The sequence below is a fragment of the Bos javanicus genome, chromosome 23 (assembly GCF_032452875.1).
Source record: "Bos javanicus breed banteng chromosome 23, ARS-OSU_banteng_1.0, whole genome shotgun sequence".
NCBI classification, from domain to species: Eukaryota; Metazoa; Chordata; class Mammalia; order Artiodactyla; family Bovidae; genus Bos; species Bos javanicus.
The window spans coordinates 39847738-39873681 of record NC_083890.1 but is presented as its reverse complement, the minus strand read 5'-3'; the positions used below and the strand labels follow the sequence as shown (position 1 = coordinate 39873681).

Here is a 25944-nt window from a genome sequence, read left to right as displayed (position 1 = left end):
TTGGGCCTTTGAAATACAAACTGCAAAAAATATTTTTATAGCTTATATCTTCTGTTTTTAAGGATTTTTCCCCATGTAAAAACTACTTGTTATCAAATTAATATTTCTATTTTTTTCATGGCATCTGGGTCTTGTTTCACATTTTGAAAGTCCTTTGCCACTGAGAGAGGATTTTAAAATTCTACCATCTGTACTTTTATTTTATTTTTAATATTTAAATCTTTAATCCTTCTTTAATTTATTCTGGTATAACATATTAGTTAAGTATCCAAAAATTTTTTTCAGATTGGCTACCAATTGTTTCAACACAATACAATCATATTACATTTTGCCTATTAATTAGAAATGCCAACTTTATCATATTTTCATTTACATTTTCATTTGCACGTGGGTCTTTTCCCATATGTTTCATTTGATTCGACTGATCTGTCTCAGAGTGATGCTTTGGCCTGTATGTTATTGGTCTGGTATTATTCAAAATAAACAGGCAGATAGCCAAGATTCTGGTAGAAATTTATTCCAACTCCATCCAGAGCAATATTTCCAACAGGTCAGTTGTTCTTCAGGGAAAATATACTAAAATCTTCCATTTGCTTAAATCCAATCTTCTTCATCTTTTGAGACTGAAGTCCAAGCCACAACAATCAGTAGTCACTGAATGGGGACTTTTCTACAGCAAAATAGCTGGCTAGTGTCCGTTCGTTTGTTTTTTCGGATTAATTTTGCAGGTTAGTGGCTACACTCAAAGTTAAGAAACTGATCCTGCCGTTTCTCTGTTCACCTTCTTGGAAAGGAAAAAGAAAGTTAGTCACACAGTTGTGTCTGACTGTTTGCAATCCCATGGACTGTAGCCTGGCAGGTCCTCTGTCCACGGAATTCTCCAGGTAAGAGTACTAGAGTGGGTTGCCATTCCCTTCTCCAGGGGATCTTCCTGACCCAGCGATCAAACCCGGGTCTCCTGCATTGCAAGCAGATTCTTTACCAACTGAGCTACTAGGGAAGCCCCAGTAGCTTCTTACTTTCTCCTTCACCTTCTTCCTTCTTCCTTTCACCTTCTTACTTTCTCCCAAAGCTTGGTTCTTGGTTTTCCTGTTTTGTTTTCTATCAGTTGCCTATATTAACTTAATCTAGGGGCTTTCCTGGTGGTCCAGTGGCTAAGACTCTGTGCTCCCAACACAGGGGACTCAGACTGCAAGGAGGTTAAACCAGTCAATCCTAAAGGAAATCGACCATGAATATTCATGGGAAGGACTGATGTTGAAGCTCCAGTAATTTGGCCACCTGATGTGAAGAGCCAACTCATTAGAAAAGACCCTGATGCTGGGAAAGATTGAGGGCGAGATAAGGCAGCGGTAGAGGATGAGATGATTATATTGCATCACTGAGTCATGAATCTGAGCAAACTCCAGGAGATAGTAAAGGACAGGGAAGCCTGGTGTGCTGCAGTTCATGGGGTCTCAAAGAGTCAGACAGAACTTAGCAACTGAACAACAGGGAACTAGATCCCAGATGCCACAACTAAAGATCCCATGTGCCACAGCTAAGATCTGGCATAGCCAAATACATAAATTAATTTTTTTAAAGGGAAAAAAATGATCTATATCCTAACCCAAACCACTCTTTTTGCCAATACTAGTGGGATTTTGGTTTATAGGCAACTTGAAGACAGCCCTGAGACTATGCTTTACAGACCTTCAATTCTGGAGACTGTAACTGACCAAGGACCCCAGCCCTGTGCTCTGAAACCCATTAAAGTGTGTAGGGTTAAGGCGATCCCCTCCACAGGCTGCTGGGGACTACGGGAAGCAAAGATGCTAAGGTGGGCCATTCAGCAAGACAGGGGATGCCTCTCCAGCTGACAACTGTGGTTTGGGGGGCTACACTGTGGTTTGCTGAGCCTTCTTTGACTGCATGGCAGTTGAGGACACTTCTACCCAATCTTCCTTCCTTTTCACCTTCACTTAGAACCAGATTGGCATGATGGTCTGATAGTCCTCCTAGCCTCAGATGGCTTTCTCTTCATTTTCTCTCACACAGGGGGTTTTCCTGCTAAATTTATCTCACTTTAATCGCAATTTGACATCTGACTCTTGGACTGACTGACTGACTGATTGCTCAGTCATGTCTGATTCTTTGCGACCCCGTGGACTGTAGCCCACCAGGCTCCTCTGTCCATGGGATTCTCCAGGCAAGAATACTGGAGTGGGTTGCCATTTCCTTCTCCAGGGGATTTTCCCAACCCAGGGATCAAACTCGGGTCTCCTGCATTGCAGGCAGACGCTTTATCCTCTGAGCCACCAGTGAAGCCCCTTGGAGGACCTGAGCTAACACAAGCTTCTTGTTCTTGTAGCCATTAAATGCATGTATTGGTACTTTCCCTCCATACCCATCATAACTCGAGTTGTGTATTGGATCCTTGGCTCGTCTCTGGTCATGCAATAGGACTCACTCCTTTTCTCAGCTGAGCACAGCATCTTGCCTCTGAACTATAGAGATACAGTCAGAGAACGTTCAATCTGTAGGGCCGTGAGTCAGGGCCTTCAGACTTCAGTGGTCACACAGCAAGGATGAATGGAGTATTCATCTTAAAAACAACTGGTGCCTGACTAATAATACAAAGAAGCTATTTCAACCTGGGCTTCATGGGGGCTGGACCTGGAAAACAGAGCTGTTCCTCAGGGCTGAGATCACCCTGTTGTCTGTAGGTGAAGCAGCATTAATGCATCATCCTGATCCACCCCATGATGAACAGACACACCCTTGAATTTAGTTCAACATCCACCCATCCTGCCTTTTTGAAGAAAGTTCAGTGTTTCCAGAGCTTATGATATGATTGCAAACAACCTTCTTATTTTTCCAGCTTCAAGGATTCGGATATTCTGGGGAAACCAAGTGTGATCTGAAGGTTGAAGCTCAACTGTTCATTAGTTCTCCAAGTTCTGGGATAATGTTATTAGTTTTTAAGCATGAGGTGCTTCCCAGGAGAGCTGCTGAGTCCCAACCCGACCAAACCCTTTCACGTCGTGGCCTGTACGATGCACCATCATTGTGGAATGTCTCTGAGATGACTTCTGCAGGTGAGTCTGCCCTCTGTCTCTGGGGCTAGATCAGTCATGTCTGTTTCATTGCTGATGAAGTACTGGTATGACAGAGGATTTTTTAAATGGTTTACTTAACTTCTCTGATTAACATTTTACTATCTGGATCCTAGTGGGTCCGTGATAGACATTTAATTTATCACCATTAAAAATTCCCGCTTTTTTTACTGTGCAAAGAAGAATGTGTTTGAGCAACATGTGAGGTGGGGTTCATCTAAGAAAGAATTTAGGGAGGAAAAAATTAAACAATCTCTGATTTGGGGGAAAGCCTGAATTTTTATTAGGTTATCTTATTCATTTTTACTGAGCTTGCCTCAGAGGTTCCTATCTGTTTACAGACCAGCCTGGTTTGGTATTCTAGCTGAAAATGATGTGCAAATCAACCCCATTTTCTTGTTTCCTGGCCCTTCACACTCCAATGTCAATGGGATGCATTCCTCCCAAATTAAATTCTCTAGCAGGTTACTCTTGATATGAGACCTGTTGAGAGCCAGAAGCTCTCATGCCTGGGACTGGCACCGCTCACTGGCATGAGAGGCCATTGCCACCTATAGATGAACTTGAGTATTAATGAAGAGACCCCCCCCCACTTCCTCAAACTGTCCTAGAATTTTAACAATCCACCATTCCATCAATTTTAAAACATTACAAAGAAGAAATTCTAATAAAAAAGAAAAAATCTCCACCCGTTCTCACACCACTTTAACTATACATCTACTTTCTAATTATGAAACTCATTCCAACCTGTATTGATATATGCATGTTGCTTTCACATAGTTAGATCATAGCTTCTTTCACTGGTTTCAATGTTAGGACAGCTATCACATTTATCCTTTACAGTAGCTATATATCTCAGCATTCATATGTAATTTACATCATCATTCCGAACTGTTAAACACCTAGGGTTTGAGGGGGTCTTTGATTTTTAAACTATCCTATAAATGCCACTATAACATCATGACCTGTCACTTTTTCAAAATGTATTTTCCTTGTGATCAAGTCCCAGGAATAGTACTAGTGAGTCAAAGAATATGAATATCTTAGTGACTCTTGAAAGGTAGCCAAGCAGTCCTCCAAAAAATACAATAGGTTTACCAGTCTACTGGTGTAAATAGCATATGACACATATTTTAAAAGATAAATCAGTATGTGTTGCTATCAGATATAAAGACGAATATTATCAAGTGCCAACGAGCAGTTCAGATTAGCAAGACTGAAGAAGGAGCTACACAAAGAACAGGAAAAGTCTTCGAGGGGCTGCCCTGCGTTGACTGAGGAGGCTCTGAGGGTAAGAATGTCATGTGTGAAGCTCCCTGGCAGTTTCTTTTTGAAAAAGTTCGGAGTTCCATTGGAATTAGGAGAAGACGATGGTAGCAGTAGCAAAGAGACTCCTACCAGGGGAATTAGAGCAGTGAAATGTAACAGGGATGGATTTTAGATCCAGATAGACATGGGTTGAAATCCCAGATCCATTTTTTGAATTGTATGGCCTTGGGCAAGATACAAATCTTTTCTCAGGCTCACAGAGAGCCTTTGTAAGGATGACAGACGGTGCATGTGAAGAGAAACATATGATAACTGTCACCATCATCATCAAGAGCAGTCCAACCTTATTAGTGGCAGACGATGGAGCAACCCAGAGATTGTCACCACTTTCGGTTATAAGGTCGTAAAGCACACAAAAGGCTACGTGTGTTTGTACACATCCTGCAGGTCTAATGCTCTGAGGAAAAGTTTGGGAAATGATAACCTAGTCCATCTTCTTTATTCTACACACCAGTCACAGAAGGCCAGATATGGAATTTTAAACTAGGCCCAAATAGAGTGAGGGGCTTCCCCAGTGGCTTAGTGGTAAAGAAGTGTTGCTCAGTCGTGTCCGACTCTCTGGGAACTAATGGCCTGTAGCCTGCCAGGCTCCTCTGTCCATGGGATTCTTCAGGCAAGAAGACTGGAGTGGGTTGCCATTCCCTTCTCCAGGGGATCTTCCCAACCCAGGGATAGAACCTGAGTCTCCTGCATTGCAGGTGGATTCTTTATCATCTGAGTCACCAGTGGTAAAGAATCTGCCTGCAATGCAGGAGACTCAGGAGATGAATGTTCAGTCCCTGGGTCAGGAAGATTCCCTGGAGGAGGGCATGGCAAGCCACTCCAGTATTCTGGTCCAGAGAAACCCATGGACAGAGGAGCCCCAGCCTACAGGCCATGGGGTTGCAAAGAGTTGGACATGACTGAAGCAACTGAGCACATTCAACCACAATGAAAGTCAGAAGTATCCAAATTGCAAGGACCAGAACCGCATGGAAAATAAGACCGAAGACTGTGATAAATGTTTTGAGGGGCAAACTGTCCCCTGGTTTGGATGGAAGCAGAGATGTCTAGCCTCTTGTTTTCCCTGCCAGCAGGATCTGAGCTGTGCCTTGGCTAAGGAAGAGCAGTTTCCACTTGGATACCCTCTGGTCCTTGATTATACTTCCCCGATTGACAAGTAGTGGAATGCTTTGTCTTACTGAACCCAAATCAGACATCGATTCACAGAGTGTTAGTTTTTCACATCTGTAAACCTGAGATATTGTTGTTGCTTAGTGCTCCGTTGTGTCTGACTCTTGGCGATTCCATGAACTGTAGCCTACCAGGCTCCTCTGTCCATGGGATTTCCCAGGCAAGAATACTGGAGTGGGTTCAGGTCCTTCTCCAGGTATCTTCCCTACCCAGGGCTCGAAACTGCATCTCCTGAGTTGCAAGTGGATTCCTTACCACTGAGCCACCAGGGAAGCCCCAAACCGAGATAAGATATACCTAACTTCCCACCAGAGGATTTACCATGAAACATTTGCGCCTTAAGGCTTATTAGATGGGTCTTTCACTCAGATGGGCCTCTTTTGCAAATTTTTGTTAATTTCTATATTCATTCAAATAAATAGTGGGCATAGTAAATTTGTATTTTCTTTCTTTTTTGGCCACGCTAGTTGGGATAGTTTGTCCAGCTTTTGGAATCTTAGTTTCCCGGATCAGGCCACTGAACCCAGGCCACAGCCATGAAAGCACCCAGTCCTAACCCCTGGGCCACCAGAGAATTCCCCAGTACTGTCTTTCTTAAAGAGCTGCTCCTCCCACTTCTGACCCCAGGCAACCGGGATTCCACACTCATGAGACATGTTAAACGATCCAACTGGAAGTTCCATGAGGGCTAGAATCCCCTGCACCTAGCATTCAGAGCCTATCAAGGATTTGTTGAGGTTCACTGTTTAGAGATTATGTACATTATGCCCTTGGCAACTGGTCCTCATTACATGTTTTTTGTTTGTTTAATGAGTGTCAAACAGAGGCAGAAAGGAAAATTGTATCCAAAGGTATTTATATGCAGAACTATGCAAATGTCATTGGTTTTGAACCAACCCACAATATTTATGAAGAATATTCAACATCACAGGGAACAAATCACAGGCTTGGAAATGTACACTGATCCTTTTGCTCCAGAACGAATTGGCTCTTTCCATCGCTGACTGTCACATAGCCTATCCCTTCTCCTTTGGAAGGTAGCTGCTGCAGTCTGCCCTTATTTGCAAGAGCGTGACAGTGGGGAGTTTGATGCCACGTTAATCATATTCTAAGCCCATCCAATGCAGGTGAAATCATTAGAACAGTGAACACTCTGTCTGATGTTCCTTAAGAGATGGGGGATTTTCTCACTCGGTGGTGATTGACATTCTTTTTAGTAATGATGGTGAGTCTGGGGCCTCCAGTGAAGACCATCAGGAGACAGTTGGAAGAACAGGAATAGTGGCATGTGTGTATTGTGTGTCTCTGTGTGTGTGTGTGTGTGTGTGTACCCTCTTTGTTAGAACTGCCTCTGTAAATGGAAACCCAGCTGAACCCTCTGGGAATAGCAATTCAGGGCAGCAGTCAGTGCCCAAGCTATTAATATAGCGAGCACTAAAGCAGTGCAGGCGTGAGAGGCTGTGCTCTTTCCTCCTCCGCACCTCCATTCCCTCCAGAATCCTTCCTAGAAGGCACTCACCCTGCTCATTATTATCCTAAAGAATGGATGGAATGTGAGGGGGGCTGGAACGAACCCCTGCTGCTTATGAGTTCTTAAGGAAATGAAGGCAGAGGGACAGCCCAGCTTATAAACACTGGGGACAAGATGTCAGTGCCATCCGCTGCTGGACTGGAACACTGGGCCATTTATCACAAAGGCCCCATCTGTTCAAGGTAGAGGAATGCTATTTGCTTGGGCAGGAAAGGAAGAATTGATAGCAATATTCCCTAGCTTTTTCATTAGAGGGTTTGAAAAACAGCCTTTCAAGAGAAGGACACCTTTATGTTCCAATTGAGTTATGAATTTAAAAGCATCACTTGGCTGAGGTTCGTTACCTGATTTAGCCAACCCTAATATGCAACAGGAATCCAGACCTTTCCTTTGAGAATTCTACTCTGTGAATGAGTCCCCTGAATATTTGACAATTTTCTGCTGGCAAAAGAAAAGAGATTTGGCTTATTATTTTATGGTGGGCAGAATTCAAAGGGCAGAAGGAAGGAAAATAATAGTGGCTTTCAATAAAAGAAGAGAACATTTGCAGAAAACACAGCATTTGCAGGAAACATGCACACAATCATCTCAGTCCTCAGCAAGGAGTATTTTTGATGATAATGATCCAAAACTGGGCTTCCCAGGTGGTGCTAGTGGTAAAGAACCCGCTTCCCAATGCAGAAGACATTGGGCTCCATCCCTCAATCCAGAAGATCCCCTGGAGGAGGGCGTGGCAACCCATTCCAGTATTCTTGCCTGGGGAACCCCATGGACAGAGGAGCCTGGTGGGCTACGGTCCATAGAATCATAAAGAGTCAGACACAATTGAAGCGACAGCATGTAAGCATCCAACATTAACTAAATCCTTCCTTTATCCCCAGTTTTCAGAAAACTTATAATTAAGTGCCTTGGTGTAGGCCTTATTATTATCATCACTCTCATCATCTTCATTGTTTTAGTAAGCAAGTTTCTTACCAGTATCTTTCCTTGAAGAAAGCCATCTTACTCTTCTATGTGGGGATGCCAATGGAGGTGTCCCCTCTTCCCTGACTCTAAGGGTATATGGACTCCAGCCAGCCACAGCGATCATCTCAGGGATGATTTGTGACTTGTGACCCCAGCTTTACTACTCAGAGTCGCTCCTGAAGACAGAAGCTTGTTTTCCTCTGGAGTTGTTGAACTAGAAAGATGTGAGCTTGGAGTGACTGTATAAGATATTTTCTGTTGTGTTTCTGACATCACAACCAAAATCTCTGACAAATACAGTCCATTTGATAGATTCAGAAACAATGTTCAGAGACACCAAAGGATTTTTATTAAGGTCTCGTAATGAAGCAAGTATTTAGGTTCTTATTGTTTGACCAAGATATTTCATAACTGAGCAAGCTAGCACCCAGTGTCTGACTCTAATATAAGCAGATTTTCTTGGAAGCGTTGGGAACAGACCACAGGTCACCGGATTTTTAGTCCATGTTGACCTCAAGGGATAATTCTTGGATCTTTGCATGAATGGTCAAGGCCACGGATATTGTATGGCTCTGGTGTGAGGGAGTGGTGGAAATTTGATGTGACAGCCAGTAGAGCTGTTGAAAATAAGGGACAGTTCCTCTTGTTGGACTGATCCACTTGGATTGGCTTCCCCTAAATAGCTGACTGGCTCAGGGCTGTTTCCCACGTAGGGGACCCATGGATAATTGGAGGAAAACATTTTAGATTGGCTTTACTCAAGCTAAATTCAAGCAGCCCCCTTCTTTCCTTGATGCACGTTCCTTAGGCTTCTCTCTCCTTGTCTCTTCCTGCCACTAGAACACTAAGATGTGGAGAACTGATATTTAAAAAAAAAGAAGAAGTGATATTAAAGTGAGGGCTTGGAGCAGGGATGATAAATGGGTTTGAACTTGTTTATCACTGCAGTTTTTTGGGTTTTTTTGTAATTATATAGAAGGCTATTTTGAGGACCCTTAAGATTTAATCTTGCTCAGCAAGAGAAAGCAAGCAACATGATTAATTAGCAATATATTCCAAAATGGCTATTGTTTTAGGTGGATTCCACAAAAACTGACTCTGAGGTTTAGAGACTTGATTGCAGGAAGTATCCCTAAGAACAACACTTGTAAGGAAACGAGGGAAGTAATAGGAGACATTGTAGTGGCAATGAAGGCCTTAGCCAATTTCATGGGGGAATCTGGAACTGGGTTGTCCCAAACCAGCCAAAGTGCCAGGCCTGAACACTAACCCCTTTCCCCAACTCTCCCCAGCACTGACCCTGGAGGGCTGTAACCTTGGAGAAGGATGCAACTGTAAGCCATCAGTGGCCAACATTCCTAGCACTTGGGGGAATGCATGTGTGGGTCCTGAAGGGACGTCTGCGTAGCATACGATAGTATCCACTACAGCCGCAGACGTGGGAGTGGCCATGTATGTGTGAGATATTGGTTGTTCTGACCTAGGGAAGAAGCACAAAGGACTTAAAATGTAAGCCTTAGCCCGAGGAGCAAGTTAAGGTGATGCAACCAATAAGACCCAGCCTAGCTCACTAGAGAACAATACTGAGGTTTGGGATCCAAAGTCATTTTCATCTAGTGTTCCTGAGCCTATGCACATATGTCTCTTGAAAAACTCATATGGGAGGACAGCTGTTTCATTAGCAACTGGAGAGGGTTTAGGAATCTGGGGCCCTGAGTTCTGGGGTCATTTGAAGCCTAGTTGTTCTCTACAATTCTATTTATTCTCAATCCCCTCAACATTCCTTATAGCCTCTCCCAAACTTTTAACTAAAAGAAACTCTGGCCATAGCCTGTCTACGGGGCCAGTGTTAGAATCAGAATGTTCTGTAGACTCGCAAGTCAAACAAAATAAAGAACACCGTGCTTGTAACATAATATTTTTAAAAGAATAAGGAAGCAGTTTCTAAAACAAGTGAAAATATACTCTTTCTTCAAATAGGAGTACATCTCTAGATTGTTTTTAACATTTAAGTAATTGTATTCAGTGCTGGCTACCAACAGCCTAATAACTATAAAGGTGCTTGCTTGTGCTCAGTTGCTCAGTCATGTTCAACTCTTTATGACCCCATGGACTACAGCCCACCAGGCTCCTCTGTCCATGGGACTTTCCGGGCAAGAAAATTACAGCCAATCCATTCTTAACATTTATGTTTCTATGAGTTAGGGATGTTAACAGGAGTAAGAGTAACTGGGATAAACCAAAATTATACACATCCCTGGGAGTCAGCTTTGACTCCTCTCTCTCCAACCCCTTCCCTCTCATTCCAAAGGAGGCTGGGTGGGAGAAAGTCCTGATTGGCACCATTTGCCTGTATGCATGGTGTAAACACTCTCACCATCACGACTGATTCCAAGTAACAGAACAGAGTTGGGAAGTGATGTGACTTGGATACTTTGGATGTAAGAAAGGTCCAATAAAATTATCTTGAGAGAAAAAAGAAAAATTTTTTAAAAAGAGAAAAAAATTATCTTGAGAAAAGTGGGATTTATGATAACAATTCATAGGCACTGGCCCTCAACCTGGAAAGGAGCCAGGAATGGGGCCGCTCCAGGGACCTGAGCCTCCTTGTCGTCTCTCAGGGGACATGGGGTCCCCCTGTTTCTCTCTCTGTCACTTCTCTTCTCCCCTCTGGGAGTTTCTTCTGCTTCGTCGTCGTTTCTACTCCTTGAGTTTGGCTTGGCCTCATGGCCACAAAGCAAGTACCTTGGGCATCACTCTCTGCATCTTTTTGGCTTCTGTCCTTCCAGCTGCCAACTCCTCTTCTGGCTGCTTTTCCGTTCAAATCGGGGACAGAGAGTAGCTGCCTGGCCATGTTCAGGCTGCAAGTCATAGGCAGCTCGGGAACAGCCCACCCCCGTTTGGCTCAGGCACTTCTTCCTGGTCCAACCAGCCATGTTCAGGGGAGGCCAGTGGAAAATATGGCTGCCTGGTTCCATTTGGGGTGCCCCCACATCCCCAAAAGTATGTGTGCATGCGTGCTAAGTCGCTTTCAGTCATGTCCGACTCAGTGCAATCCCATGGACTTTAGCCTGCCAGGCTCCTCTGTCCATGGGGATTCTCCAGGCAAGAATACTGGAGTGGGTTGCCATGCCCTCCCACAGGGCCTCTTCCTGACCCAGGAATTGAACATGCAGCTCTTACGTCTTCTGCATAGGCAGGCGGGTTATTTACCACCAGTGCCACCTGGGAAGCCCCCACCAAAGGCTATGCTATAACCCTGGATATCTATGAATGTGATCTTATTCAGAAAATAGATCTTTGCAGATATAATTAAGGATCTTGAGATGAGATCATCCTGGATTATCCAGCAGGTCTTATATCAAATGACAAGTATTCTCATAAGAGACAGAAGAGAAGACACAGATACAGGAAGGATACCATGTAACCATGGAAACAGAGATCAGGGTGAGGCAGCCACAAGCCAAGGAATGCCTCCAGTGGAAGCTGGAAGAGGTGAGGAAGGACATTTCCCTTGAGCATACAAAGGGAATACGGGCCTGCTGACACCTAGGTTTCAAACTTCAGGTCTCCAGAGTTGCAATAGAATAAGTTTCTACTGTTTCAAGCCCCCAAGGTTAGAGTGACTTTTTTATGACAGCCTCAGGAAACAAGTCCACCCCATATTCCCATCATGCAGATTCAAAACCACAAAATTTTGCCACGTTTGCTTTACCTATTCTTTTTCCTTTCCTTAACACTCTCTCTCTTCTGAAATGCTTTAAAGCAAATTCCAAATATCATGTTTTTTCACCCCTATATACTTTAGAATATATCTCAGAATTTGTGGGTATTTTAAAATTTCACGGCAATGCCATTATAGCAACTAACTTAAATAGCAACTAAATAACTAAAAATAAGTACATGGTATCCAAAATGTCTTTTTATTTTCCTTTAACTTAATCACTAAAATACTGTTAGATATCACCCCTCTTTGAATTACTCTTTGTTTTCCATCTATCTTTCTAGAAAAGAATTGCCTAAGATGAAATGCATTATTACAGGTTTGGGCTTGTAGATGTATGGGTGCTCTTCCCCACTCAGTGACGAAGAATTCTTGGAATTTTTTTCTCTAGTTAAAAATAAAGATTTCTTTCTTCTTTTACAATATGAGCTTTTGTCCAGGACTGACATTCATAAGTTCCACTTCAAAGTCATACTGGAGGTGGACAAGAATAAAGTCATGATAGAGAAAAGTAATCTGGATTCTAACATCTTTCCCCAAAATGTAGGAGATATTTGCTTTGAAAAAATGAAACAGGGGCAAAAGAAAAAGGTGAAAACCAGGAAGTTACTCTACACTGGATTTTAAATAGCTCTTTCACAAGTTTCTCTTTTCTCTGAAAAACTTCTCCACCAGTTTCAAAATGAAAATTGTATGCTGTGAATAATAGCATTTGGCTATCCTTTCAAGGAGAAGTAGGGTACCCATGGGCTGCATTCCAGTGTCTCTTCCTTTGGCACTTTTCCTGTGGTTCTAAAATTACTTTTTTCTTCTAAAGAGATTAATATTAAACTTTTCTTCTGCCCACTAATGAAAGGAATTGGAGAAGGCAATGGCACCCCACTCCAGTACTCTTGCCGGGAAAATCCCATGGAGGGAGGAGCCTGGTGGGCTGCAGTCCATGGGGTCGCTGGGAGTCAGACATGACTGAGTGACTTCACTTTCACTTTTCACTTTCATGCATTGGAGAAGGAAATGGCAACCCACTCCAGTGTTCTTGCCTGGAGAATCCCAGGGACAGGGGAGCCTGGTGGGCTGCCGTCTATGGGGTTGCACAGAGTCGGACACGACTGAAGCGACTTAGCAGCAGCAGCAGCAAGGGTAAATCATTTCTATGAAAAGAGAGGATCTATAACCACTGAGAGGGTATGGGGTCAGAGGTCAGGTAGGATCCTCTGCCTGAGAAGCATAGTCTATATATCCTTGGTGACTATCTGAGGAGTTTCTTCTTGCTAAGGGACCCTTGTCAAGATTTACATACTCTTTGGGAAGGTCATAACTTTGCATGTTCTAGGATGTGGTCATGCAAGCAAGAAGATCATTACTGTAGCTGATGAATACCTGAGAATCAGACTTTCAAAAATTGGGTACTGGATATTTTCAGAAAGACAGAAGAGAGGATTGTGCCATAAGAACTAGAGAAAGGCAGCCTAGGTCAGAAAAGTGTGAGGATTCCAAAGATAAACCCTCCAGATCCTTCTACCATTTTTTTTCCCTTCAAACCCCATGTCTTGGGCTCAAAGCTAACTTGGCCATCATGGCAATTGTTGAGTTTCACTTTTTCTGCCTGAAAACAGTGGAACCTCGTCATCTGAAGTGGATTTAGTCCGATCTTGAGATCTAGCCAAGTGACTCCCCCTCCCTTGTCTTCACTCACATATATTCCATGAATGGCTTTCTTTCAACAAGGCAACTACAACTCCCTCCTCTAGACTTTGAAGCCCTTGATTTATGTGACCTATTTGTGCATGCTTAAATGAAACCCTTGGCAGAGTAGAAAAGCTTGTTCAAATCTCTTCTCCTGGTAGTATTTTCTTCTATCATAACCCAGTCAAGAGGAAGGAGGAGTGTATCTGATAAGCACACAATTTATAGCATCAAGGGTCAGGAACTAAGAATGATGTGGCTTGAATGTCATCATTTTGCCTCCCTTCCTTGCTAACTTTCTGCTTTAGTGTTCTCAGCTGTCTACCAGAAGGAAGGGTGAATAGAGAGTAGGCATCTTTCTAAGTATAGAGGTCCAGTTTCAGTGACAACATGTAAAATGCTTGGAAGTCATCCCTCCTGTTCTTACAATAAGAAAACAATGAAGCCAGCATGGGAAAAAAAAATAGTCTTACTTATAAAGGAGCAAAGATAGGAATTTTATCTGACTTCATTAGAAACCACGCAAGCAAGGAAAGAGTGGAGCAAAATATGTAAAGCATTTAAAGGAAAAAAACCCACCAACCTACAGTTCCATAGCCAGTGGAATTATCCTTCAAAAGTGACAGAGACAAACAACTTATTCAAACAAAAAATTCATCACAGTAGACTTGCCTATGAAAGACATTAAAAGTAGTTCTTCAGAGAGAATGAAAATGATATAGGTCAGAAACTCAGATCTACATGAAGAAATGAAGAATGTTGGAGAGGAATAAATGAAAATAGAATAAGATCTTTTATTTTCCTATTCTTTTTTATAGGGTTGTGTTTATTTTTATTTTATTTATTATTTTTGGCTATTCCACATGGCATGTAGGATCTTTGTTTCCTGACCGGGATTGAACCCGTGTCCCCTGTAGTGGGAGCTTGGAGTCTAAACCCCTAGACCTCCAGGGAAGTCCCTATTTTTCTTATTCTTAATTTATCTACTAGACAGCTGAGCAAAGTAATAGTAATAACAATGTATTAGATGATTATAGCATATAGGTCAGTGAAATCCATGACAGCAATGTTATAAGGGATGGGAGGAAGAAATCAGAAACGCTCTACGAAAAGCTGTCTGCATTTTCCATGAATTTGTACAGTATTATTTGAAACTAGACTTCGGACACGACTGAGCGACTTGACTTTCACGCATTGGGGAAGGAAATGGCAACCCACTCCAGTGTTCTTGCTTGGAGAATCTCAGGGACAGGGGAGCCTGGTGGGCTGCTGTCTATGGGGTCGCACAGAGTCGGACACAACTGAAGCGACTTAGCAGCAGCAGCAGCAACAGACTTAAGTTAATTGCAAATATGTACTGCAAATTCTAGAGCATACACCAAGAAAATTTTTTTTGAAAGATGTATAATTGATACTCTGAAAGGAGAGGAAATGGATTCACTTAAAATGCTCAATTAAAAGGCAAAAAAACAGGATAAAATTTTCAAAAAATAACAAGTGCAACAAACAAAAAAATGGTGATAAGCATGGTAGATATTGATCCAAATATATCAATAATCACCTTACATGTGAATAGTCTAAATAACACCAATTAAAAGATATAGACTGTCAGAATTTAAAAACAAGATCCAAGAAACACACTTTAAGTATAAAAACAGAGACAGGTGAAAAGTAAAGAGCTGGAGAAAGATAAATCCATGCCAACACTCATTAAAAGAAAGCTAGGGTAGCATGTGAATTTCACACTGTAGAATAAGGAAAATTATCATGGATAAAAAGAAGTATTACATAATGATAAAGGGGTCACTTCTTTAAGAAAGCATAACAGTCCTTAATGTATATGGGTCTGACAACAGAGAGTCAAAATACAGGAGGCAAAAACTGCCAGGAGAAAGAGATGAAGCCACTATTATAGCTGGAGGCATCAACACTCTTCCATCAGTAGTTAATAGACCTGGCAGGCAGAAAATCAGAAAGGACATCGCTGAACTAAACTGTTCTGTCAATCAACTGGACCTAATTGACATTTACAAAATATAGGCTACCTGACTTTAAACAAAATTGGAAATATGAAAAACACATTTAGGAAACCAGTAACTTTAGGTGCGATAATATACAAAAGAATTCTTCAATTTGCTGAAGTGTGTCTATTCTTTATTGCACCTAATAATTTTGATAGCTTCCCTTTAAACATTTAAATTTTCCCTTTAAACATTTAAAGATTCCCAGATGGCTCAGTGGTAAAGAATCTACCTGCCAGTGCAGGAGACACAAGGGACAGGGTTCTATCCCTGGGTTGGGAAGATCCTTTGGGGTAGGAAATGGCAACCCACTCCAGCATTCTTGCCTGGAAAATCCCATATACAGAGGAGCCTGGTGGGTTACAGTCCATGGGGCTGCCAAGAGTCAGACACGACTGAGCAGCCGAGCACACCCAAACCTTTAAATTACGAATCCATTTAGAAACTTCCTGTATCTTTTAAAATAAACCATCATCATCCCCTCTAGATATGAAAAGTGGACCTCAGAGCATCAGTGGATGTCACTGGCGATGTGACCAGCATACATACAACCTCTTAAGGAGCTCTTGCCAAAGGGCTTACCTGGTGATTATGGGCTTTTCCCTTCCTAAGTCTGAAGGAGAGAGTGACAGAGGGGTGCTATTCTTCCAATCTGGGGAGTCCACTCTTTAGTGGCTATTAGGGGAGAGAGTGTTGAGGCTCATCCTTCACCAGGGCATCCCTGCAGGCTGCTTTTGTCTGGTTAATGCTTGACCTTCATTTGTTCTTTCAGTAACATTTACTGAGCACCTGCTGTGGGTCAGGTGCTGCCCCAATTGACCCCAGACCCTCAGGTCAGCTGGTGGATCATTAACATTACTATATAGGTCAAAGCAATAATGACAGGCTAGAAAAAAATGGAAATTCTCAGCACAAGTTGTTCGCTCAGTTTTGCATCTGTTATCACCTATATGATCCTTGCTGCTGCTGCTGCTGCTTAGTCGCTTCAGTTGTGTCCGACTCTGTGCGACCCCATAGACAGCAGCCCACCAGGCTCCGCCATCCCTGGGATTCTCCAGGCAAGAACACTGGAGTGGGTTGCCATTTCCTTCTCCAATGCAGGAAAAGTGAAAAGTGAAAGTGAAGTCACTCAGTCGTGTCCAACTCGAAGCAACTCCATGGACTGCAGCCCACCAGGCTCCTCAGTCCATGGGATTTTCCAGGCAAGAGTACTGGAGTGGGGTGCCATTGCCTTTTCCGATACGATCCTTAGGTAGACGGAATAAAAGTCACAGTAAATCAATGCCAGCTCTTCATCTATTTCCTCCCCTCTTCCTGTTCTCTGGGTGCACGGAAGCAGAATCTCCGGTTAGCTAGTTGGGTCTTATTTCCTGAAGGGCTTCATGAAATTTTCATTAAACTTTTTATTAAATTTTTTTTTTTCATTAAACTTCCATGAAGTTCTCCCAACCACTTTGAATCCTTGGCGAGCTTCCTCTAGGACTTAAGGTAATTGTTCTCATTCATTCTTTCATACATTCAGTGCTCACTAGGTGCAAGATATGCTGTGCTGGGGATTATACAAAATGCAAAAATAAATAAGCCTCAGTCATTGTCCTTTAGTAGCTTGCAGTCTATCAGAATCTTTTCAAACGGTTCCCACAAAGTTCTTACTTGTATCCTGCATTTCACAAATTTGGTTGCATGCAAGTATGCTCAGTTGTGTCTGATTCTTAGCAACCCCATGGACTGTAGCCTGTCAGGCTCTTCTGTCCGTCGGATTTCCCAGACAAGAATACTGGGGCGGGTTGCCATTTCCTCCTCCAGGGGATCTTCCTGACCCAGGGATCAAACCTATGTCCTTTGTGTCTCTTAGCATGGCCCGGCAGATTCTTAACCCCCGAGCCAGCTGCGTGGTGAAAAATTTGGTTACTTTCATTCAATTATGTTCTCTTCCTCACTTTTTACATCTTTTGGACGCACCATACATGATGTGGGAATAATATAATTATCTATGTAAACTGATAATTCCATAATCATCAAAAACAAAACCCTCCATAGCACAGATTTAAGAGTTGAAATGTCTGGGTTTGAGCCCCATCTCTGCCTGTGTGACCTCAGACCAGCCACTTAACCTCTCTGAGTCTCGGTTACTTTGCCTATCAAATAGAACTAAATATTTCTACCTTACCTATTGCATAGTTGTGTGTGTGTGTGTGTGTGTATCAGATGAGCAAATGTACATGTAATCCTTTTCTACAACATAAAATGATACAACGATGTAAACTGTTATTAAAACTCTGCAATGGAATCAACTTCAGGGTTTGCTTGTGTGTACAGTACAAATGCCATAGAAATAGTAACTAAGAGCAGAATTTGGCCCAGGGCACTTAACTACAGCATTTTTTATTTTAAGGGCAGAAGGGGGAAAAAAAAATCAAAGACTTTTCATTCAAAGCAGAAAACTTTCAAACAAGTGTCAACACTTGCCAAGGACATGGTTACTAAGTGGCTCTCCTTGAGGGAAATTCAGAGCGTGAAGACCGGCTTCACTGAGCAGGACTGCCAGAGAAAAGTCTTTAACGTTATCATCTTCCTCCTCCACCCGTGCTCAGAATTCCTTATCTAATCAGCTGGAGACACACGTCTTAACGGTCAGACGATAAACATGGGATGCGGTCTAAGTATGGATCATGACAGCGGCCAAAACACATTCCAGTCGGGTGGCTATCATCGTGCCCAGAGGACGCCACTTTCGCTTTAAGAGAACTATTAATACAAATCAAACTCCTCTCTCCTAGATTTCTGAAGTGTTTTGTGGTGAAATCTGCCTAACACACAGTGCTAAACATGACCTTTTGTCCCCAGAACCTAGCAAAGTTTATGCACAGCTCCTCTGATACGAAATGGGGAGGGCGGGGGAAGGAAGGACTGCAGCCAGTCCAGATTTTTCCAGCCTGGCCTCCATATCCAGACAACCTGTTCCAGAAAAATAGAAATAGAGGGGTTAGTGGAAATTTGCTTGGTTTAAGAGAGAAAATGAGAACTGGTAAAGAGAACTGGAGAACAGTGACTGCTTCAATTAAAAACAAAGAAAAGGGGACTTCCCTGGTGGTCCAGTGGTTAAGACTTTGCCTTCCAAAGCAGGGGGTGTGGGTTGGAACCCTGGCCAGGCAGCCAAGATTCCACGTGCCTTGTGGCCAAAAAAACCAAGACATAAAATAGAGGCAATATTGCAACAAATTCAATAAAGACTTAAAAAAAAAGTCCACGTTAAAAAATATGTATCTTTAAAAAAATAAAGAATCCGTGTATTTGTGGTATTTACAAAAAAAAGAAAGAGAGAAGTCTCAGATCTATTAGAATGGCTACTATCAAAAAACTAGAAAAATAGCGCGTGTTGGCGAGGATGTGGAGAGACTAGGACCACTGTGTGCTGCTGGCAGGAATGTAAAATGATGCCAGCCCTTTGGAAACAGTATGGTGATTCCTCAAGTATTTTAAAACAGAATTATCATATGATCCAGCAATTCCACTTCTGGGCCTATATCCAAAGAATTGAAAACAGGAACTCAAAGTAATGATTGCACACCTATGTTCATAGTGGCATTATTGATAATAGCCAAGAGATAGAAGCAATGTCCAGGTATCCATCGATGGATGAATAAATAAACAAAATATATGCTGCTGCTGCTAAGTCACTTCAGTCGTGTCTGACTCTGTGCGACCCCATAGGAGGCAGCCCACCAGGCTCCCCTGTCCCTGGGATTCTCCAGGCAAGAACACTGGAGTGGGTTGCCACTTCCTTCTCCAATGCAGGAAAAGTGAAAGTGAAGTTGTTCAGTCGTGTCCGACTCTTTGCAACCCCATGGACTGCAGCCCACCAGGCTCCTCCACCCATGGGATTTTCCAGGCAAGAGTACTGGAGTGGGGTGCCATTGCCTTCTCCAAAAATATATGCTAGAGCTATACAATGGAATATAATTCAGCCTTGAGAAGGAAGGGAATCCTGTCACATGTCACAACATGGATGAACCTTGAGAAATAGTGTGTTAAATGAAATATGCCAGTCACAAAAAGACAAATACTGTATGATTCCACTTACATGCAGTACCTAGAGCAGTCATATTCACAGACAGAGAAAGCAGAATGGTGGTTGGCACAACTGGGAGGAGGAAGTAATGGAAAGGTGTTGTTTAATGGGCACTACGTTTTAGTTTTGCAAAATGAAAATGTTGTGGAGATATTTTGATCAACAGTCTGAAAGGCTTAACTCTACTGAGCTGCATACTTAAAAATGGTGATGATGGTAAAATTTTATGTTAATGTGTTTTTAACATAATTAAAAAATTTATTTCCAAAGAAAGGAAAAATCTAAATGAAACCTCACTGTCCAGATTAACCTTAACTAATAACCAAGCCGTACGCTTATAGTTTTCCATGCCTGGAAGGTCCAAACTCTTTAGAACAGCACCGGTAGTCAACAAATGTTTAATGTCGGGCAAATCATGTCACTCTTCTGTTGAGAATCCTCCAGTGGCCACAGTCACTTTTATGAGGGCTTCAAAGGACTGGCTTCGTTTTCCCAGCCTGCACCCCACTTCTCTGCCCTCACCTCCCTTCACAAACCCCCTCAGTTACTCCAGCCCAGAGTGGTTTCCTTCTTGTTCCCTGACCCACTGGGCACGTTCTCCCTTTAGTGCCTTTACAAAGGTCTTTATTCTCTTCCTGGAATGTTCCTCTCCGAGGTTCCCACCTGGCTCACCACCTTACCGACTTCGGGTCTTTGATCACAAGCTCCCTTCTGGAAATGCCCTTTCTATCCATCCTGGGAACTGCAACCCAGTCCATCTCCAACCCAGCACCCCCTAACTCCCTCCCATCTTTATTTTTATTTACGTTCCTCTCTCCCATCACACTTACTACCAGGTGACATCTACTGCATTTATTTCTTTGGTCTTTTTCTCTTCACTGCAATGTCAGCACCATAAGGGCTAGTATTATTTAACTCTTTTAGTTACTGCTTTCTAAAAAATCCTCAGCACCTTGAACAGTGCCAACATATCATGAGCTTCCAATAAATAGTTGTCCAATGAATTAAATGATTGGATGGGATTTCCCTGGTGGTACCGTGGATAGGAATCTGCCTGCCAATGCAGGGAACATGGGTTGGATTTCTGGTCTGGGAAGATCTCATATGCCTCCGAGCAGTTAAGCCTGCACACTGCAACTACTGAGCCCATGCAGCCTGGAGCCCGTGCTCCACAAGAGAAGCTACTGCAATGAGAAACTGGCACGCCACAGCTAGAGAACAGCCCTCCTTGCCCCAACTAGAAAAAGCCTGAGCACAACAAAAGACCCAGTACAACCAAAACTAAATAAAATAAGAATGACTGAGTGACCACAGAAAGCATTTGAAGTACAAGGTTACTAAAAACTTTTTAATTGTTTATAACCCAAATCTTTTTCCTGCAACCAGCATCCTGGGCTTGGGGAGTGGGGCAGGGAATTGCAATACAAGCTCTTCTTTGTCTTCATTACACAGGACTTAACCTGTACACGGTAGCAACTGATTGCTGTTTTTCTGCTGGCACACCCTTTAATCATTTCCCATCGAGATTAAAAGCAAAGGTCATGTTGGATAAGCACTCAATTAAGTCTTTAGATGATGGTGCTGTGTGAACAGACTTATTAGTCAGTATGTGTAATTAATTCTCATGCTATCGTCAGGTTGCTTCAACACCATGGTAACACGATTCCTGATAACTTGCTACCTGTATTCTATTCTGAGTCTCAACCTTGTAGTAAGCCCCCTCCCAACATGTAATTGTGGAAAAGTTTCAAAAGTATGGGCAAATGGAAAGACTGTGCGGTTAACCTCCATATACCTGCCCTCTCGATGCTACTATTACCATTTCAGCATATTTGCTTTAATACTTAACATTGCCTCTCTAATTTGGGGGCGGGGTACAGGATACTCCATGGATGGCACATGACAAGGTAGAGCTCCTTAGTCCCTCCTCATCTTCAGGGGTCTGGGATGGAAACCGTGTTGAGGACGTGAGATGCTCAGTATGTTGGGGAACCGGGGTGGGCCAAGGTCTCCCCAGCAGCCAAGGGCCTCTCTCGTCTTCTCAGAGGCTCTGAGGCTGGTGGCCCAAGGGGCTCTTACTCCTCAAAGGCCACGTGGGCTCTAAGCCCAACCACACTGTTGCTGTAGGCAAAGTCATCGCCATACCAAGAAATGACCTTGACAAAGAGGTCACAGGGGGCAAGGCCAACCCCAGCCTGACTGAAGGAGAGGAGGTGCCACTGTTAAAGTTATAGGAGCCAACCTGGTCCTCAGTGTGGCCCAGGGTGCTCTTTAGGGAGAACTCTGATGTCTGCTTCACCACCTTTTCTTAAAGTATTTACTTATGTATCATATGTATTCATTTGGCTGCACCAGCTCTCAGTTGCAGCAAGCAGGCTTGTTAGTTGCAGCCTATGAAATCTTAGTTGCGGCACGTGGGATCTACTTCCCTGACCAGGTTTTGAACCCAGATCCCCTGCAGTGGTAAAGAATCCAGCTGCAGTGCAAGCAATGAAGAAGTAATCCTACTCCTGTGCATGTACCCAGACCAAACTATAATTCAAAATAATACACGCAGCACTATTCACACTAGTCAAGACATGGAAAGAACCTAAATGTCCATCAACAGATGAATGGATAAAGAAGATAAGGTGCATATATACAATGAAATACTCTACTCAGCTGTAATAAGGAAAGAAATCATAACATTTGCAGCAACACGGAGGGATCTAGAGGTTATCATACTAAGAGAAGTAAGTAACAAAGAGAAATACAAGTACCACATGATGTCATTTATATGTGAAATCTAAAACATGACGTAAATGGACCTACCTATGAAGCAGAAACAGACTGAGAACAGATACGTGGTTGCCAAGGCGGAGGGATGGACTGGGAGTTTAGGGTTCAGTTCAGTTCAGTTTAGTCGCTCAGTTGTGTCTGACTCTTTGCGACCCCATGAACCGCAGCACACCAGGCCTCCCTGTCCATCACCAACTCCCGGAGTTCACTCAGACTCACGTCCATCGAGTCGGTGATGCCATCCAGCCATCTCATCCTCTGTCGTCCCCTTCTCCTCCTGCCCCCAATCCCTCCCAGCATCAGCGTCTTTTCCAATGAGTCAACTCTTTGCATCAGGTAGCCAAAGTACTGAAGTTTCAGCTTTAGCATCATTCCTTCCAAAGAACACCCAGGACCGATCTCCTTTAGAATGGACTAGCAGATACAAACCATCATAGATAGAGTAGATAACAACAAGGTCCTATATTTAATGTCCTGGGATAAACAATAATAGAAAAGGACATAGAAAAGAACGTATATATGTACATGCTGTGCTTATCCACTCAGTTGTGTCCAACTCTTTTCAATTCCATGGACTATAGCCCGCCAGGCTCCTCTGCCCGTGGGGATTCTCCAGCCAAGAATACTGGAGTGGATTGCCATACCCTCCTCCAGGGGATCTTCACAACCCAGGGATTGAACCCAGGTCTCTTGCATTGCAGGCAGATTCTTTACCAGCTGAGCTACCAGGGAAGCCTCATATATGTATATAACTGAGTCACTTTGCTGTAGAGCAGAAATTAACACAACATTGTAATCAACTATACTTCAATTAAAAAAAAATAAGAGGGATATGGTAACATGGAAAGCAGTATGTGACAAGAAAAAAAATAAGATTTTTCCCATCAGTGGCCCCTCTAACCAGTGTGGATGATCCCGTGGGTCAGTAGTACTTCACATGTGGCTGATACAAGGAAGCTTCAGACCAACCCCCTTAAAGAAAACTTAAAGTGTTAGTTGTGTAGCCAAGTCCAACTCAATGGACTGTAGCCCACTAGGCTCCTCTGTCCATGGGATTCTCCAGGCAAGAATACTAGAGTGGGTTGCCATTTCCTTCTGCAGGGGATCTTCCTGACCCAGGGATTGAACCTGGGTCTCCTGCATTGCAAGCGGATTCCTTACCATCTGAGCCACTGTGGAAGCCAGCATCCCTCTAAGCCTTGCACTAAATTCCATCGCCAGCATGGGAACAGTCCTCATCAGCCTATATGACAGAGGCAAAGTTTACAAAGCTTGGGTTGGCAAGAACGTGAGTGAAAAATAAATTCTAGCAAAGTTTTGATGATGGTGTCATTTGCTGGCTGACATCTGAAAATCGTTGGCAGTGTTTTAGGGCGTATTTTGCTTTAACAAGTAGGGAAGATGTTTTAATTGGTGCCCTTTATTTATCATTTTTGTCATTCATGTACATGGAAAATTCTAGCGTCTTCCACACTCCGTCATCGGCAGCATACCAGAGTAGCAACTGTTTCAACAGAGAGCAGTTTCTTCTCTTACTCAGAAAAATGTTTTATTGCTTGGAAGATTGCTCTCCATGAATGTTACCCAGTATATCTTAATCCAATTTTATAGATTAGAGCTATCCTCCTCATAACTGATTTTTCTATCATCCCATTTTAAAGGGTTAGTTATCAGTGAATGAGTGCTCCTGTATCTCAAATTCTATATGACACAGGATGGGTTTACTCAGGGGTGATAAGAAACAGATGGAGTCGTTGCGCACAGTACACATTATTATTATTTTTTGAAATCAGAATTTTTAAATTAACTTCTCCAGAGTGACCTAGTTACTTCTATTTATTTTTTATTGTGGTAACATACATACAACATAAAACTTGCCATTTTAACCATTTTAAGTGTACAGAAGCATTAAGTACACTGACAGTGTTGTGTAATTATCACTGCCATCTATTCCAAAAACTTTTCATCACCCCAAGCAGAAACTCTGTAATCATTAAACAATACTCTCCCATTTTCCAGGCAGCCACCATTCTATTTTCTGCTCCTGTGAATCTGCCTCATCTAAACATATAAATGGAATCCTACAATATTTGTCCTTTTGTGTCTGGCTTATTTCACTTGGGAACATGTTTTCAAGGTTCACCCATTTATAGTACATGCTGGATCGTGGGTCAGGACTTCAGCATAAGGCTGAATAATATTCTATTGTATGTATATGCCATATTTCGTTTCTTCATTCATGTGTTGATAGGTATTTGGTTTGCTTACATCTTTTGACTGTTTTGAATGATGCTGCGGTGAACACTGCCATACAAGTGTCCACCTGACTCTCTTCTTTCAGTTCTTTTGGGTATATTCCTAGGAGTGGAATTGTTTGGTCTTATGGGAAATAGATGGGGAAACAGTGGAAACAGTGTCAGACTTTATCTTTTTGGGCTCCAAAATCACTGCAGATGGTGACTGCAGCCATGAAATTAAAAGACACTTACTCCTTGGAAGAAAAATTATGACCAACCTAGATAGCATATTGAAAAGCAGAGACATTACTTTGCCAACAAAGGTCCTTCTAGTCAAGGCTATGGTTTTTCCAATGGTCATGTATGGATGTGAGAGTTGGACTGTGAAGAAAGCTGAGTACTGAAGAATTGATGCTTTTGAACTGTGGTGTTGGAGAAGACTCTTGCAAGTCCCTTGGACTGCAAGGATATCCAACCAGTCCATTCTAAAGGAGATCAGCCCTGGGTGTTCTTTAGAAGGAATGATGTTAAAGCTGAGACTCCAGTACTTTGGCCACCTCATGCAAAGAGTTGACTCATTGGAAAAGACTCTGATGCCGGGAGGGATTGGGGGCAGGAGGAGAAGGAGACGACAGAGGATGAGATGGCTGGATGGCATCACTGACTCGATGGACGTGAGTCTGAGTGAACTCCGGGAGTTGGTGATGGACAGGGAGGCCTGGTGTGCTGCGATTCATGGGGTCGCAAAGAGTTGGACACAACTGAGCGACTGAACTGAACTGAACTGAACTGAAGGTAATTTTATGTTTTGCTTTTGAGAAACCACCAAACTGTTTTCCATAGAAGTTATTCCACTTTATATTCTCATCAGCAAGGTACAAGGGTCCCAGTTTCTCCACATCCTTGCCAATCCTTGTTATTTTCTGTTGTTATTGGGGTGGTGGTACCATTTGCATCCTAGTGAGTGTGAAACAATATCTCATTGTGGTTTTGATTTGCATTTCCTTAACACCTGGTGAAGTTGAACATATTTTCACGTGCTCATTAGTCACTTACATATCTTCTTTTTCAATATTGTTTTGGCTATTTGAGATCCTTCTAACTTCCATGCGAATTTGAGGACATTTGCAAAAAGGCCATTGACATTTTGATCGGGGTTGCACGGACTCTGTCGATTTGGGAAGTATTGACATCTTAACAATATAAGTCCTCCAGTCTATGAACACAGCATGTCTCTCCATTTATTTAGGTGTTCTTTCCCTTCTTTGAGCAATGTTTTGTAGTTTTCAGAGCACAAGTCTTACATCTTCTGGATTAAATTTATTACTAAGC

The 25944-nt window shown here is 42.7% G+C and overlaps 1 long non-coding RNA gene across 1 annotated transcript in view; it reads left to right on the top strand.

Moving 5' to 3' along the window:
• Window positions 1–25944, top strand: part of LOC133236647 (uncharacterized) — a 31014-nt gene continuing 5070 nt past the window's right edge. The window contains exons 1-2 of the long non-coding RNA XR_009732963.1: window positions 1–884; window positions 2861–3077. This is a non-coding gene — a long non-coding RNA (uncharacterized LOC133236647). The remainder of the gene's footprint in view (window positions 885–2860; window positions 3078–25944) is intronic.